Consider the following 19,218-nt stretch of genomic DNA (forward strand, 5'->3'; position numbering starts at 1 on the left):
TTTTTTATCCCTGCACTTATGTTCAAGAACTTTTCCATGTGTTTAGCAATTATATAAACATTTTACATCATATGAGTTTTAATGTAAAATCTTAGTTGCCTCTAGCAGATAGAGTTTTGAACTGAACAATACATTTTAATGTTTTTATTTATGTACCACCGAGTCAAAAAACAAACAAACAGTCATTTCAAGTCACTTTATATTGTAAAGGCAGTGGGAAGGAAAAACTCCCTTTAAGCCGGAAGAAACCTCCAACAGAACCAGGCTCAGGAAGGGGCAACCATCTGCTGTGACCGGTTGGGGGTGAGGGGAGGAAGACAAGACAAATGACAGTGTGGAAGAGAACCAGAAAGTAATAATAACTAATAATTAAATCTGGAGTGGCATATAAACATCATGGAAAGCTGACAGCAGCCCAGACTTATTGCAGCATAACTAAGTAAGGGTTCAGGATCACCCGATCCATCCCTAAATGTAAGCATTATCGATAAGAAAAGTTTTAAGTCTAATCTTAAAAGTAGAGAGGGTGTTTGTCTCCTGAATAAAAACTGGGAACTGGCTCTGCTGAAGTGCCTCCCATTCTACTTTTAAATACCCTATTAAAGGGAAATACTGGAATGAAGTAGAAAACCATTTAGACGTCAGCACAAAATCGAATGCAGCGTGAGGCTGTTTTATGAAGAAATCAATAATGCTATTCTAAAGTCATCACAAGTGTAAGATCTTTCATTTCACATTTCCACATTCCACTGATCCTTTGGCTGAAGATACATTTGCATCAGTGCATCTTTTATATGGAATCTCCTTTATTATTCCACGTTTTACTGCCAGCATACCTCAACTTCTGTTACACAATGAATCATTTTTTGCGAAGATGATATTACTTACGTGGGTAACGCTGTCAAAGCTCCCTGCAGTCAGCTCTCTCCCCTGAGGCCAATGCCAGTAAATTAAACTCTTGTTTATTGGCCTTTCACAGAGATATGGCTGCTAATGAAACTGCTAGTCTAATGTCCTGAATTCTAGCAGTTCTGAATAAAAAAGAAGGGGTGCATATCTTGAATGAACATGTGTGTGTGCGTGTGTGTGCGTGTGTGCGCTCGCGAGTGACCCCAGTAGCCTCCAGCAGAAATTCATTAGCTAAGCCTTGGAAGCTTTTATCACAGGTTACAGTGTTCTGGATTATTACTATCATTACTGGGCCGTGAAGCATGGGAGAGCTTATCTCGTTTGCTCACCACATAGATATGTTTAATCACACTGTGCTGTCATTTATAATAACACTAAAAACTGCAGATTTATTGCAGCAGCGAGCAAAAGCGTTATGACCAAAGCTCCTCCTGCCTTCTAATGCAACCTGATGAGTGAGACTGAGCCAAGTTTTCTCCGAGAGCCTCCTACTCTTCTTCCCTTCAGAGTGGCGTTGATGATGATATGAAATACCTGCTGTTGTTGTCGGTAGGAAACAACAATCCCACCAGGAGGCTCAATTTGAGAGGAGAGAGAGAAAAATCATGAAGTGCTCTAAGCTGAGAGCCTGAAAGAGCTGTCAGTGCATACAGCAGAAGGGCTTGCAGTCTGAATACTACACACTGAGTCTGAAGGCCCGTACCCAACCAAGCAAAGCCGGAGGCCTACTTTCCAAGCAGCATCTGACTCAAAGAGGAAGTCTCTCTCTGTCTGTCATGCATCACTTCCCAAACACACCACCTTTTCACGTGAAGCCACAGAGGCAATGCAAAATATAGTCAAGCAAATCTAACTTCCATGAAATTAAATCATGTTTAAATTGAAGTCGTGCTTCTGCACAGACTGTTTTTTTATGTTTTCTTAGTCACAGCAAATCAGATCTGCTCAGGATTTTTTTTTTAAGTCCAATGAAGCTACAAGGAAGTCTGCCAAAAGTCTTGGACCAAAATATTTGCTTCATTCACTATCCAACCTTTTAACTTCGGAAATAATGAACCTTGGGCACCTTTGAGTGGCTACCATCTATCATTATAATGCTGAGCTGTCTGTGGCAAAGCCGTAATCACCTCTGTTTGGCAGTTGCCTCCTTCCTGTTTCAGCCTCCTCTTTCAGTTATTTGATGTTATGTTTAGAGAGATTCTCAAACCCCCGTCTCCCCTGGACCAGTCGCCAGTCTATCGCAGAGCTAACATAGACAGACAAACATTCACACCTACGAGAAATTCTGAATCAACAGACATGGGGAGAACACACAAACCTTGCCTCATGGTGGATTCAAACCCAGGACTTTCTTGCTGCTGGTGTCTGTTCAGGGTGAGTGACTCTAGCAGATCCCAGGAAGGACATCCAAGATTTTTGCCTAGAAGTGCAGTCCTAGGAGGGGCAATGATACCAGGCAGGACCCTTAAGCATCCAGGCCTCTCACAGAGGACCCGAAAAGACTACACACAGGTGAAGAGGGACGACTTTTCCCCAACCAGATGTACCGGATGGCCCCGCCCCTTCCTGAGCCTGGTTCTGCTGGAGGATTCTTCCTGTTAAAATTGAGTTTTTCCTTCCCACTGTCACCAAGTGCTTGCTCATAGGGGGTCATCCAATCATTGGGGTTTTCTTTGGATTATTGTAGGGTCTCTACCTTAAAATATAAACTGCCTTGAGGTGACTATTGTTGCGATTTGGTGCTTTATGAATAGCATTGCATTGAAATTGAATTTAATTAAAAATGCTATAAAGCAGATTGATATGTTCCTGCATGCACAGCCCATGCTTTATTGTCTTTGATGTGAGGAGGCTCGCACATAAAGCCGCAAGCCTTTAAAACATTAATGTAGTACCAACTCAAAGTTCTGATTATAAGGATAAAATACACAGCAGAGTGTTTTTCTTTCAGAGTGCCGCAGCATATATAATCAGTTCTGCAGCGTCTTGGCCCAGTAGTTAACTAATGTTATTCCTCTAAATGAAGCGCCGGTTTTCCCTCCGTGACACTTTTACTGCAAAGAAGAAAATGTCATCCCTAAAGATGAAGTAAACAGCAGAGCCCATCTGGTTTCCTGAGTCACATATGCTGTATGCTGCGGGAACAAATGCTGCCTTAACTGATAGAACAATGCGCTATCACTGTCACGCTGCCCTGTTAGGGCTGCCTTGACACGAAAAAATACAACCAGAGGCAAGAGCACACCAGTTTATAGTTTCTGAACATTTCTGAACTTCATCAAACATAATGGAGCACGGTGAAAGTTTTGTTTCATTTGACTTATGGTGTTGAAGCCCCACTGTGGTTCTTTCAGTAATAATGGGAGGTACAGTGGGGCAGTGCAGATCACAATTATTTGTGACCACTTGACAGACACGGAGAGGAAACAGCACACCCTGAGGAAAAAAGTATTTTTACAGGATGTTTTGCAAAAGTTATTAAAAAGTTTAATAAGGTAATGGCAAATATTAGGAACTAAAATCATTTCAATAATTTCTTTACATGAATGTGTTTCAGCAAAAAGAAAGCAGAAGGGGTTGAGTGGGCGAGTTCTGGCTTCAACCGGGTCCCAGATTATGCAGGCCCCATCTGAGCTGGCAATAACACATTCCTTGTCAATGCCTTTAATCTTAATGCATTTGGCAGAGGCCTTATGCTTTCTCATGGACTCCAGGAGCCTGTGAGTCCTGGGCTGGATCTCCCACACACGCACCTGGATGGAGAATAGACAGCCATCAGCTTAACAGCACACATGAGGCAACTAACACAGCACTCCCTCCAGAGACTGGTGCCCAGGCTACTGAGCTATTTCTATTCATGCCCTATTTCATCCACCACCAGTCCTATTTTCACTGTATCAGGACTGTTATCAGTAACAGCAAGAATTCAGCAAAGAACCAAACTGGCTCACATTTAACACTGTGGCAGGAATGCCTTTTATTTCTTTCGCTCAGCACCGTGCTTAGATCATGAATATTAAAGATGTATTTTTATTAAAGTCCCCTGGTGTGTTTTTATCTTTCTTCCCGATCCTCATTATTCTTTTGCTAGTTCAGGTGGTGGCATCAGCTGTCAATCCCAAGCTGTTTGCTGTGAGACCAGACACCATCCTCTGTCCTCTCCCAAAAGTAAACACTTTTCTCGCCATTCCTGTCTAGAATAAGAAAAATATTTATATATATATATTATATTTATGTATATTAATGGAAGGAGAACGTTTGTTTTGTTTTGAAGCTGTTATAATTGTTGACATCTAGAAGAAAGAGGGGCATATATGACGGGAAGTATCTGCAAACTAAATAGAAAAGCGAGAGATGAATAGCAAAAAACACTTAGATTTGGTTAAATGAAATCTGCTGGTTAATGATGCTTCTATCTGTCAGGAACTGTAGAACAGCAGGCACCCGTACTGGATGCTTTGCTGCAGTAAAGGGTTTATAATTGCCTGTAGTGCCCCAGAAGCAAACCCAAAAGAAAAACAACCATCATTTTTATAATTTCTATCATCTCTTTTAATAATTCAGAAATTTAATTTCTTCAGAAATAAAGACAAAACAAAACAAAAAGACAGCCTTCTAGTCCATCTAGCCAGAGGACTCACACAGGGCTTGTGCTGTAGCGCCCTCTACTGATGTTTTTTTGAGTTTTTCTTGCAACAATTTCCATTTCAAAGCAGAGAGCAAAACAGAGACATAATAACAAATGAATATTTAACAGATGATGCTGTTACTGATGATGATGCTACCGGTGACAACAGGCCAGCGCTCACAGCAGTAGGACTGCCACAGTGCATGAGCATCTGTTACAAAGGGCTGCCCATATCGTTTCCACGGTGAGCTCTGAAGTCTGTGAGGGCGAAAGAGACCATTTGTGCTGCGTCAGCATATCTACGCACAGCCACCTGGTACTCTGACGGTGCACCTGCAGCCACAAAAATGCAATCTGCTACATTCTACGTAAGCCGTGTTGTACCACTGATATCACCAGAAAGGTGATGCCATGTTTGACCTCACGAGAGCAGCAGGGGATCCGCTCCACAACAAGAGGCACTCAGAACAGGAAGAAGAAGAGAAGAAGAAGGAAAAGCAAGAGTGCAAACTCGCTCTCTGGGCAGCATTTACTTCTAAGAGAACGTAACAGCATTTAGCTCATTCATGATATATAGAATCCCCATACACCAGTATCATGTCCTAAATGTTGCCAATGCAAATAAAGGAAGCAGAATTTTGAGCAAAGTTTTAAAGATAAAAGACATTTTTATAAAAGCTTTACCTTATTTGACCTTTGCGCTGACTATTTCTTTTTCATTCGCCTTTTTTACTCACTGCATGTACACACCATTCTGCATTTAATCAGTAGTTATTAGCTAATCTGTTGCTCTCTTCCACAGTGAGTTTTCTGTTCTGTCTCCTTCCTTTCACCAGCAACCGGTCACAGCTGGCTGCCCGTCTCTGAACATGGTCGCTGGGAAGTTTCTGTGCCATTCACTATGTCTATGTGTTGCCAATGCAAACAATGGAAGAAAAAAACATAGCTTCTTAGATCTATATATCATTATTATCACTTTGACCTTGAAGGAGGGATCAGAGGTCAAATGTGGGATATTTTAAATCTTTATACTGTAGTTTCTATATGTACAATACACACCAAACTTTCTGTGTTATAAGGCTTGTTGTCAGTTTTCGACCAATATATCACTGAATTAGCCTTGAAGACCTGGAAGGCTTTGAACCCTTAAGGCAGATCTCTCATGTGTTTTCTTCATAGTAGACTTCACAGATTTTTCCTTGGTTTCTGTTTTAAAATATCTGATGAAATATGTCTCACTCTCCTCCGTGTTGCCTGCAGTGACATCTAACGGTCTGTTGCCTCAAGAGGAGTTTTTTTTTTGAAGGAGGTACAGATCAGAATGTATTCTGGTGTTGTGGGATTTTCCTCTTTCTAACAGATCATTTTCTGTCGTTGCATCATTCCTCAGCAAACTGGAGACCTCTGTCGTATATTTGTGTTTTTGTACACCTTACCAAGGTGTACCAATATATCCGCCCTTCATGAAGAGTATAACATTCAGTTATGTCCGAACAGATATTAATTTAAATGTCTGGACAAGCTGCTGTAGTAATTAAGCTTCACTTGTGCAACTGCAGAAGTCTGATAATTTATTGTGTCAGTTTTAGCTAAATAGAACAAATAACCTTAACACAGCATCACAGTTGCATCACAGTCTGCACAGTTTTCAGTTTGCTTATGTGTTCAGTATTACAGTCATGGGATTTGGTTTTACCTTTTCGATGCTGTAAATTACCTTGATGAGACTAATTTCCTGATAAATAAGTAAACATGCTGCTGTTGACTGGCAGTAAATTTCAATGTGTCTTAGTAAGACACGAAAGCATGAATCATTGGCTAACCTTGCTAACTTTATGTCAAGCCCTCGATAATCTAGTGCTAGTGAATAAAAGTAGTATTATACACCTGCACAAATATGATCAGTATGAACCACCAGCCTGGGCCTCTGTGGAGACACATTACAAACACTGAGGAAAAGTGTCTGATGTGGGAATTCTTCTTGTCCAGGACTCATTCATATACTGAATGAGTCCTGGACTGACACTCAACAACAAAACTTTGAGAATCCACTGATACAATGTTACAGGGAACCTGTGAACTAAATACTTGGAAGCCACGTGGAATTTTCTAGCATTCATTGAAACACTTCTTATAGTCATGAATGACAATTTCTAGTTCAGCAACAATAGTGTCAAAAAGACCATCAGACAGTCAGAGTTTCATATGTAAAAATATATATGGACCTGTTCATGTCAATGTTTGAGCTTTTGAGGAAAGATACAACAAGGTTTATCCATCACTAGCCACACATATAAAATATATTACCATTCTGTTACAACAGCATGCATACTCCTGCACCCTCTGTCATTGTCTCTTCTTCTGCTTCTTCAAATTTGGTGGCTGCAGACACTGGTAAAGAGAGAGGATAGGAGAAACTGGAGAACAATAAATTCACAAAAGATGACAAGATGACATAGTGAAAACATTTTATCACAAGAAAGTGATATTTTAAAAGAGAAAAATTCAAAAGAAATAATTCTGAGGAAGAGATTTCAGCTTTCACTCGTTTATTCAATTCTCAGAGAAGAGCAGTTGCTGTCCTAGCGTAGTTTATTGATGTAGTCATATTGTCATCATTCATTCTCTGATGATACAGATCCACTATATCAAGATCCATTACCAAACTAATCTATACAACTTAATTTGACAGGAAGCCTCTGCAGTGGTGATTTGATGTGACGAGTTTGCACAATCCCACAGCAATAACGAGAACAAAAACATTATTTATGTTATTATGACTAATTTTACTCTCAAAAGCACCATCGATGCATACCTCAAAGTCATTTTCATTAAATTCAGAAGAAGAAACAGTTACAAGTAATTACTCTCCTTCGTGTTGTAATAAATAATAATGTTAAAGTGTCAAAATGGATGAATACATTAAGATCCATTAAATTATCAGCATAAGATAACAATAAAGAAGGATATTCATGCCATGCTGTAGCACAATACTCCAAATCTGGAAATGCAGCAAATAAAACAGATAAGTTGGTTATTGTGCTGTTTGTTTTTCACACAACAGCTGAATAAACTAGTTTTAGAAATATGCACACATAGTATTAAAAAATGTGCTCATAATGTGTAGTTGTAAATATGTTTGTATCTCTAGTGCAACACTTTACTATATTTACAATGTATTGTTTTTTCACACTTTCAAAGTGAGTCAAGTATACAACACAAATTAAAGGATGTATTTTGCATTATTTTTATTTTTATTTTTTGCATAATTAAATGGGATTTCCCTCCAGCTGCAACTATCAAGACGAGGGGTGAGCCCTTGAAAATGACCAAGGCCCGTTCCATTAGGAATGGCAGTAAAACTCATTTTATGTCATGCCATAAAATCCAGACGATATCTTTGCAGTGCATTTTTAAGAGCAAACAGGGTTTTATTTGTTTCTTTGTTTTGCATAATGTGTCGTGAATCACTGCCCCCAGACACTTCAACAAAAGCGAGGTTCGCGGCAGAACAGGCGCCGTTTAGAGTCACAGAACTCTTTATTAGGATCACACTCAGCTGGGTGGGCAGACCACCCAGATGTGTGGGTGGGGACGCTTTCACGTCTACGTACCCTGAGCTTTGCCGCGATGACAAATGAGGAAAAAAAGTGTCATAATTCTCTCTTAGACATAAATGACCCATGACACCTTAAATCAAAGCGGCTTCAGTTGTCCTCTGCGGCTGACCTCCGGGGTGGCATCTGTGCAGGGTGAATTATGGCAAAAATGAAAGGCGCATGAATGCCTTTAGAGCTCTCTGTATGTGACATTAATCCCCGAGTGGGTAGCATGACCAAAAAAACAGTCTTCCTTTATGCCAACATCGTTTCAAAAGTGGACTTGTTCCCACTTCTTGAGCCATGTCGCTTCAGTCCTGCAGAGGGCAGTATTCAGCAGAGAATGTGGCCAAGGGGTACTTCTGTTTTTCTGAAGCACGTTGGAGAGTCCATGAGTGAAAACCACAGAGGTGGCCCAGAATAATTATGTCATAGATTTTGGCAGAGCACATCCTTTAATTATGAATGACTTAAGTCGAATGATTGTAATATGGGCTGCTAGTCAGAGTCAGTCCGCAGTGGTGGTTTCTCTTCAATTGCAGGGTGTTTTATTGACCACTTTGAGTCCCCTGCATCATTATGGTGCTATTTGAGTGCAAATTTTACAATCACAGTGGAAAGGACTGTTCACTTTCTTTGGTAATCAAGTTTGTTGGATGTTTTTAAAGCATTTTTTCTTAGAAATTTTATCAAGCAAAATCTGTATGGACGGTCCTTAAGGACACACGGTGTGGTCTTGTCACAATATTGTTCATGCTTCAAGTGTCAAAGCTTTCTCCTCTCTAATGTTATTTATAAAAAATCTTCTTTATGTTTAAAATTCCTACTTTTCTTTGTGTTCTGCGGATGTGTGGCGTAGCTTTTGGTTTTAAATGTGTCTGATGGGTTTAGCTGGTCTAGGCACAAGGCTAATTGGATAAGCTTTTAATCTTCACACCCTTGCTGCTCACGCTGCTGGATTCAGGGGGAAGGATAGAGGTGGAATGGCTTGTTGAGTGCAGGGATACAGCCATCATAAAAGTCCTCAGCTCATGTTTTTGGACACGCTTCTTTTGTAACCAACAGCTTGTGCGTGCATTTGTAGTGTTAATATTTTTGGAAAATTGTCAAATCATTTGATCAGTTCTTTTTTTTTCTTTGAGGAGGATTTTTTTTTTCCTTTTGTGTCCTGGCTTGTTGCCTCTATTGGGCCGAGGCATTTGATGTTTTTGTGGCGGGACGTTAAGCAGATACTGTATGTGTTGAAAAGTCAGGTATGCGCTTGGATTACTTCTGTTTACAAAGAATTCCACATGATGTAGTAGCAGCGCGCAGCTATGTTTTTGCAAAACCACAAAATAAACTACTTCTCATATCACCTCACTGGTTTGACTCTGTTCTGAGATAAACATTTGTCGGCTGTTGGTGAAAAAACCCAGATGTTTATGGAGTCAAATCCATGCATGTAAAACATTGTGATCCATAACTGTGATTGAGTGCAGAGCGTGTGCTCAGAGATAGTTTTATTCTTCTTCTTGTGTGCCTACTTTTATTATAAAAATTATATCAATGTTTTTCCGATTCTTACATGATTTGCAGTATGCATGCAGTTTAGAAACGCTGTGCATTAATAAATATTGAATAAATAGAAAAGGTGGTAGTGTGCCTGCTCCAAAATGCCATGCTAACAGCTTGTACCAGGATATCCTTGAGAGGTATTTCCACCATCAAAGGGTGGTGGTTCCTATCCAGTGTCACCAATACGAAGGAAGTGTCCTTGTGAATGAATATGTGTGTCAGTGCTGAAGGCCAAGTAAATGTCACCAAGTCTAATTGTTGCCCAGACTGTGTTACAGAGATAGAGCGAGTCCTGCTGAAAACTCACACCAAAGCAAGTAATAAAAAGTCGACGTGCATTTCCAGGACCAGTGCTGAGGTCGTCTGGTATGCACTTCTTAATATTAGGCCGGCAATATTTTAAGCGTTAGGTTTAATGTGTGAGGTGCAGTCTAATAAATGGTGATAAAAATCTGTCTTCAAAAGCTCTGCTACCGCTTCCTAAACTGAGTGTGGAGCCGCTGAAGAGGAGTAACAGAGACAGAGTGAGTGAGGCAGTACAGATTCAACCTCAGTTTAGACTAAAGTATCTTAATAAACGTTACGTTTTCTACACACTTTCATCTTTTTCAGAAGATGACATTGATGAAGCCCAGACAAAGCACCACCATGAGGAGGAAATCCCTAAAATCCCTCTTCTGTCGTAAGAATTGCATTGAATTTGATCCAGATTCAGGTTGCTCTCAGGGTGAATTGTAACTAATAACTAATAAGGACTTTTTCACCCTTAAATTCTACCTCAGATACCCTACTTTAATATCTATGCTTGCTATTTTCAGTGCATAAGTACTTTTGCTGGAGCCCTACTGATAGAGGAATTTTAAGACAGATACTGGTACCGATATTTGTTGATTTGAAAAACTGACTTTCTGATATATTGCCTGATATTATTTTCCTTTCAGACATACAAAGCATAAACACATTTCTCTAAAATCTACTATGTGTAGTTATTTGTTTAATTGGTTACTCTCTGCTCAGCTCTGTACTGATCTTCCAAATAAGTGATGCTAACGGGGAAGTTGCATAATACCCTCTAGTGGAAGAAAATGCAACCTCGTCTCTTATAGCATGGTTAAAGAGTGTTTCTTTTTCATTTTTCTTCTTCTATACCCACAGATTAGCAAATAACTAATACTGGTCTGTAGCTTTGGTCCCAGCGGTTTCAGGTACTGGTACATATGTAGCAGTGCACTGTGATTACCTGGATGACACACATGATGTGGAATTGTTTGGAAAATGTTTGTTGAATCTTCATCTTTAAATGCAGAAATCCCAGATGAATTCTGTAATAATTTCCAGGAGTTGACAACTGGCCATGCTTGATTTGAGACAACACTTCGATCCTCAAAATTCAAGCATTGTAAGACAGCTTGTGGTAAGCAAATGGAGACAGTGCAAAATGAATAGCATAACCTTTAACCTCAGATATATTTTGTGAGGAGTGTTATTTATTTGACTGGTGATAATGGTGACTGTCATAAACACAACACTTGAGTATTGTCCAAGAGAGCCATTTTGACCATGTTAGTATGCTAATGTTAGCTAACTGCTTAAGGCAGTGCTGTAGGTTCCTAGCACTGTTGACATATTTGTGTGAATTTGTTATTTTGGCATCTGCAGCAGCTGAAAGAAGTTCAAAGTTTTTTGGGCCTTAAGCGCTACAGCATGTGTGAATGTGTATATGCCAATAACAGCATGCCTGTGCTTTGTTTGTGTCTTGGAATATGTACTAGCAAATTGCAGACATAAGAATTTATGCGTGGCACCATGTTTCCATTTATGTGTTTACGCTGTGTGTGTGCAGAGGTCTTTGAGGTATTTTGGGAACATAAACTTGCCATAAATGAACGTCATTAGTGGCGATTGTTTGTAGCGCGCACGCAGCTCGGTGCAGCAAGGCACTGCAAAAGAATGCAAGATGTAAGTCCAAGTTAATCAGCTCCTCCGCTGCTTTTCTTGGCATTGGCCAGGCCCACCACAATGCCACAGCCCCAGAGGACGGTGTAATTACACGCTGCTATCGCGCTAAATAGGGCTCTTGCTCCAGTGCAGAACAGTGATGACATGATTAGTGTTTTCCTGCTCATCTAGGCCCTGTGAATGGCGATGATGACAGCTGTATGTGGCTGGGGAAACAGCGTTAGATTGTTCTGCAGTGCCCAACAACACCTACCACAGTGAAAGCTTCTTGTGTGAGCCTCACAAATTAGCGTTAGAAGAAGGACGGCAATCTGTCTGCATTACGTCATTGTTAAGCCGAGTTTGTGATCTGTGGTATCAAAGGACAGCTGATTTTTAGGAGACGAACGAAGATAAACTGTGTTGCATTGTAAAATGACAAGTTAGAGCTTCTCTCCAATACTGGAACCACTTTTTGCAAAGCAGATAGGATTGTGCGCATGTTCAAAACACCAGAATAAGGTTTAAATAAAATGATAAACATACGAGTACAAATTCCTGCAGAAACTCTATAAATCAAGGCAAATAGTTTACCGTTGATTTTAAAGCATTTTCAAAAAGTCAAACTCTTATAGTCTTTCTTTGCCTCATATTTTATATGCTCTGTCCTCCTAAAAGGAGCTTTTATGGAAAGTTTTACGAGGCTTTGCATTAAAAGAAGACCTCTGCGCCTCTCGTGCCTGACACCTGTAGAAATATTAAAGGGAACTTTGCACTCCATTAAACGTGAGGCCCGGTGAGGAAGTGGCGGGTTCTATCATCAGAGCAAACCCTTGACGCGCAGGAAGGCCTTCACCCAGAAAGACTCGAGCTGGGATCTGCCACGGTGTGAGTTACTGGCGCTCTCCTCTGTCCTGCAGGTGCTGGTTTTTATAGTGAGGAGCTTTTGGGAGTTGGCGGAGGTCGCTAGAGGAGGTTCCTTTAGGGAGTAAGTGACGTTCGCTCTAAACGGCATGTACAGAGAAGTCAGGAGGAAACGGTTTTAGTCTGAGCGATGAACGAGGCTGTTAACGGTATGCTTTAATAATGTTTCCATTAACGACTTCTCATTAAACACCTTCTGTTTTCCCCTGTTAGCAGTCCATAAGCTCCCTGCACTACACCGACACCATTTCAGCATTTTATTAAAATATAAGAGCTGGGTGTCTTTTATAATATATCACATAACTCATCCAATTTTCCACCTCACACTTTCATGGTGAGTGGATGAAATGTCTTTAAAGTGGTTTAGCAGTATCAGTTCAGCGCAGAGGTATTCCATCCCAGGCGAGGTTTGTTCTTGTTATTTTTAAACTCCAGAGGTTACATCGATCCATAAATCACCTGGCCCACAGTGTCGAAACGTTCAGCTCAGCCTGCCTGTCCGACGGTGGATTTATGATTCGCGGGTGTAGCAGCGAGCGCCAGCGCAGTCTCCTCTGGGCTCGCTGCCGCTCTCTTGTGCACTTGTGTACATATTTAGAAAAAGTGTGGGGTGGCTGAGTGTTGCTCGGTTGTGGGTCAGAGCGCCTGATCCTTTCTGTTAGGATGCTGCCTCACCTCTCCGGCTGCTTAATAAGATAACAGCACTAAAAGCGTAACACACATCCATGCGAGAGCCTTTTATAGGTGGGAAGAATCAACACTAAAAGATTTAGGTTCAGGACAACTAGACGCACACAGATACAGTGCAGAGCTGAAACCCGAGGGAGGGCTGGGTGGTGACTGTAGAAAGCCACACTGTAGGGTCTTTTTTTCTCTTCCACATTCATCTTGTGAAACTATGCGATTTCGACAAAGCTTGGCAAAGGGGTAAACAGCAATAAAAGGGGATTGGAGTGTACAAGTCTCCCTTGCCAAGTGTTGGAAAAAAGATCTTCCCTACATTCAGCCTCTGGCAAAAGATCCTAGGCTGGTGATGTCATCTCCAGGTCCACAATTTCTGTTTGTTTCACCTCCATTATATGTGGAGGTTCAGCAGAACTGAATCTCATGTGGCTTCTACCCTTAGACACATTTTCCCTTGTTTGGTGTCCAGTTCAGGCTTCAAAGTAAAAGAAAAAGTTATGCCATTTATCCCCCAGAAAATGTTATTATTCTGACTTGTTTATTAATTCAGCAGGTAAAAGAGAAAAATAGTATTCTTAGAAGAAAAAGGAGGTGATTGATGGGGAGGATGGATGATTTAAACTCCCACAATATCAGAAGGCTTTTCTTTACTCATGCTTGTAATGTCAGTGGCTGACCCAAAAACTATACAGTAACACTGGTTGGTTTGAATCATCATCACTTTATTACCTTTTTGGGGGTTTTGTAAAGTTTAACATCAAGTGTCATCAGGTGAAAGTTTAAATGTGCCCAACTTTGGTTCAAAACCAAGTATGTGAAAATTTTAAAAAGAAGTGCTCATAAGACCCAGCTCTGCAGCCACAGAGCTAATAACAACACTGTGGGCTCTTCATCGTGTGTTTCTTGTGTACAACACGACACTACCACCAAGCAAAGAAACAGAGAATTAAAAACGGAACATTTCTTCTAGTTTTTAAACATTTATGATATAAAGTAAAGCTATAGCGCACAAAATAAACTGCTTACAAAAATGATGAGACCACCCATAGTTTTTAAAGTCTCCTAGTGTAGGGATTTACAGCTTAGCCTAACAAGTGAAAGCTCCCCAGTTTCATCTCCGGGGGAGACACAAATCCCTCTGGAATTACATCAGGTAGAGTATTTTGTATTTAAAGCAATCTGCCAAAAACCTAAAGTGTGCAGTTACCTACTGTGGTGACCCCTTTGTGAGTAAGAGAGCAGCTAGTAGATAAGGACTTAACCTTCTATGGCACGATGTTGTCCTTGAGCAACAAACCCAATTTTCGGTGATTTCTCCCTTTTTCGTCTATTTACTTATTTTGTCACACAAACAAACCTTTGACTTGGGGGTGGAGCAATCCTTTGAGGAAGAATAATGTCATTTTCATGCATGTTTAAATTTAAATATGCATATTTGAAAAAATACGTGTAAGTTCAAGAACATCTGAAGAAGTATTTGTATTTGCTTATAGACAGATTCTAATTTAACGTATTTATTAAAGCAGGATTTTTTTCGTTCATTGCCTCAGGCCAACAATGTGCAATAACGGTGCCAAAATGTCAGTATTTTTGTATATACTCATTTTGCAAATTTATGAGAAAACAACTAATTGCTTCAAATTTTTTATTTAACAAACATCAAGGCATTACATTTTCATGTAAGTGTTTAATGCAACAGATAAATCAATGGCGAATGGGCTGCCATTTATATAGTGCTTTTCTACTCGAGCACTCAAAGCTCTTTATACATTTCTATCTGACATTCACACATACACAGCAGCCAGGGATCAAACCACCAACCTTTCAATCTTTAATTAATTCATACGAATTTGATGGATTACTCGGGGGGTGGTCGTGGCCTAGGATGTGAGCCAAAACCACCCCAGAGTAACAAAGTACCAATAACTGTGTGTTTTTGTGTGTCTGTGTCTATGCTCATGGACAAGTTATGTTAACTAACTAACTGTTCAATAAAATTCTTTCCTCCCATAAAATGTTCTTGTTACCATTTCCTGAACACATGATTCAAATGACCAGCTGGGTATTATGTGCTGCAGCTGCCCGATAACAGACTGAATTTGAATCAGGTGTCTTGGAGTGAGGAAAGACCTAAATAGTTAAAACAAGCAGTCCAAAGAACCAGAATCTAGAACCACTCCTTCACTATTATTGTCTTCAGAAAAATGGGCTGACTGGCTGGGGTCTAATTTTATTTAATTTATTTCACTGTATATTTGTATATTTTAGAATGAAAGTCTAAGAACTGACTTTGCTAGCCCCAAGTGGCCATATAAGGAACTGCAGCTTATTACGCTCCCATTGGTGGCTTCATTTTTCATCTGTGATTCATGGTGGGACTCAAAGCTCATACCACAAGAACAGAGTGAAGTGATGCATTTATTGCGGCATTCTGATGTGTAAATCTTTCACCAGCAAACTCTGTCATCGTGACATTTCATTCCTGTGCTGGACTCCCACCCAAAGTGTCAGGAAGAATTTGTCCTTTGCCAGGCTCTGTGTAATACGCGAGTGAGAGGATGTATGTTTCCTGTCAGTGAAGAGCAGTCTTCTTATTTCCTGTGGGGATGTTTGAAACCTTTCTGCACAAACATTTTCATTGGCCCTAAAGCTGATTTTTACCACAAAAATCTTCAACCTGCCAGCCACTGTGTTTCCCCAGCTGGTGGATAACCTCCACTCCTCACGCATCTCACCCTGTACCATTTATTTCCTCTTGTCTGCCTCCTACTGGCCTACTTTTCAGCACCTTTCAATAGGCAGTCATCATGAATGAGTATGACACGATTTGTGCTGTGAGCTCAACTAAAAGCAAAATCAATTTAAATCTTAGTCAGTTCCAGTCAAACACGACGTAGAAATACATACTTAGAAATGAAACATTTTAGGGTTTGCAGACAGACAGGTCACTAACGCTGTCTTTTAAAAAGTGATTGTCCAATAAAACATTTCAAAAGCTGTCACGTTTTGAATTTTTCCATGTCTAAGCAATGCATGATGTAATACACGTCATTATAGTAAGAAATGTAAGCAATAGTTAGAGAGTGATGCATTTTTCTTGCAAAAGCAAAAGCACAATTTTAAATGCAGGAAGCAGTGTATCGATTTGTCTCCACAACTCAGTCTCCACAAAAGGGCTCAGTTCTCGGACTCGGGAGACCAGGTAGAAGTTCACACACTCTTTTGTTAGGAGAGGATGGCAGAGTTCAGTGCACAGGATATCAATTCGATCAGGGAGACAAAACCACAAGGTGCAGGCAACGATGAAAACCACGAGTGCACTCATGGAAAGTTTAACATGGAGGATAAACACCTAATGTTTGGCACACAGACAAAGGCAGAGATAGAGATGAAACCAACACATTTGCAGAACTTAAGGCTGAGGAAACCAACCACGGAGGAGGTGAAAATGAATGGAGTCAAAGTGGGCATTTCTGGGAAGAATACATACTATATAGTTAAGACAAAGAGTTGGTACCGCACTACATAAAAAAGTCTGTACACTTTCATTTCTGGCCATTCATGCAGGGTAAATGAAACTACTGTGGTTGCCCTAAGAGGTCTAAATGCTCTACAGCTTAAGAAAACTCCAACAAATATAAAAATGCAGTAAACAGCTAATAACAAACATGTATCAACAGTATTATATCGCTTTACAACAGCTCAAAAATGCTGCTTCATGTTCCTGGCAGTGTTCTTTAATTCCATGTCTTGTACACCCTTAAAGCACTGAATCCTGAGTGCAGTCAGCTCGAGCCACGTAATATGGAAATATTAGACAATAAATGCTAACAATAAGATGATCCCTATGAGCAACTTGGCGACTAGAAGGGAGAGGCAGCTGTCTACCGTGATTAGTTGGAGAAGGAAGGAAGAGAACCAAAAAACTACTACTAAAGTAAACAAAAATTAATGACATGCAGTAGAAAAAAGTAAAAAAGTAATATTGATGGACTTAATTTCAGTTTAAAAGTTAAAAAAGAAGATTGTTAGGCTGTAACTTAATTTATTTTCTACAGTGTATGGGCCCAAGCCCCCTTTTCTGTAGCTTCAAAGCAGACCGGCAGGCCCTCCCCTGTGACCTCCCCTGCATATGCCTGACTCTGGTCCCAGCCAAAAATCCAACTATGTGGCAGGTTGGAGATGAGGAAGCCAAGGGTGAGAACAATGGCGTGAATGTGATACTTTGAAGTTCCTGCATGCTCTGGAAACAGGGCAAGGAATCACCTGCCATAAAGGAGTGTGCATAAGTGCTATGCTATTTGTTCTTGTGCCTTTGGGTGGTTATGGGTCTCCAGGGAGGGCTGGCCCAGGTTCCTGTGAGATCACATCAGTGTGGATCGGGCAGGAGTCCACCCGGAGGTGGAACTAATGGGCCCATGTGTTCGCAGACACTTCTAAGAGCCAGATGCTGGGAAGAGAGACGTCCATTGAGTTTTTCACAACAGCTCCCCCGGAGAGAAGAGAGGGGAACCTCGTCAAGCTTCACACACATGCTGGACGCAGAAATGCTGGACAGACAGGAATGCTCTCTGTGACACACACACACACATTTTTAGCTTGTTGAGTCTGCACAGAGGCTGTTTCCACTCTCTCCCTCAGTGATGCGGCACGCAAGGTGAAGTAGTCTAATAAAAAAAAGATTTGGGGCTTACATCTATCTTTTCCATATGATTCGCCTGCCCCAGTAAAAGTCACGTACAGGACTTTAGTGGCTGTAGTTTTGCATGTTATTGATGCAATCTTGACCTCTCCAATCTGACATCTTATTTAAAGTGGATAATGAGTTCCATCTTCCAATGTGTTCAAGCTGTGTCACACACACACACACACACACACACACACACACACACACACACACACACACACACACACACACACTCGATGGGTAGGATTGTTTCTGTGGTTGTTAAGGCCAAACAAGTCAAGGTAGGCCTACTAGCAACAGGCTACAGGATCAAGAGAACTACCTGAAGGCTTTAAATTTCTTTCGTAGCTTACTGTTTTCTGCATGAACTCATACATTCACTGTGTCTCACTTAGCCACGTTCGTTCTATTTATTAGCCATTTTTCTTTAATAGACCCAGAATTACAAGAAATAAGTGTTAATGGTCACCTTGTAAATCTCAAACAAGATGAACAATGCTCACTAACTTCACAAAAACTGACGCTGCCCTAATTGCTTCAGACACAATAAAAGAGCAACACTAAACAAGATCTCGTGACTGGCCACCCCAATGAAAGTTTACCGTGCTGTCCAGACACGTGAGCCGCAATCTCGAGTGCTGATGCTGTGAGAAACCTCCATGTGAAACTGAAGGGGAATGCGTCTGTCACCAGTTCCAGTCCAAACCGGAAGACTGGCGCAGGCCAGAGCGCGCAGATAATGCGACGCCACCCTCTTCCTTTTCTTGTGTATAACATCCTCGAGTTCTGTCTGGATCAGAGCTGAGCGGTCACATGTATCCTCTTGTAAACCCCAGAGAGTGACTGTTTGGGGGCCATATTAGTGTCAGAGAGGGTTTGTCCAAGTCAAAAAAGGTTTGCTGCTGACAGTAGCGGAGGCTCCCCGCATGAGGAAAAACAAGCATAAGAGGTCAGCGAGACCTCTCTGATGAGTGCTTAATAACAAAAACAGAGGTACAGATGAATCAGAAAATGAGATGAGGAACAAAATAGGAAAACAAAATGTGAGTCAGATCTGGCCAAGATGAAATTTCTATCCAACTTCCAAGGCTTTGACGGCTATTAGTGTGTTTAAAGTAGAGCTGTAGTCAACCAAAGCAAATTTTGGACAGTTGTAGCTTATTTTGAATCAGTGTATTAGTTGCGGGTGGGAGGGGAACGCACCTGATCTCTAGATGAGTTAAATCTGCTACAGTGAAAACTTGTCTTTGTAGCATAATAAATAATTCAGTGTCATTATTTTGAACTTAACT

This window comes from Pundamilia nyererei, unplaced genomic scaffold (genome assembly GCF_000239375.1).
Source record: "Pundamilia nyererei isolate P.nyererei 1_Seehausen unplaced genomic scaffold, PunNye1.0 scaffold00081, whole genome shotgun sequence".
Taxonomy (NCBI): domain Eukaryota; kingdom Metazoa; phylum Chordata; class Actinopteri; order Cichliformes; family Cichlidae; genus Pundamilia; species Pundamilia nyererei.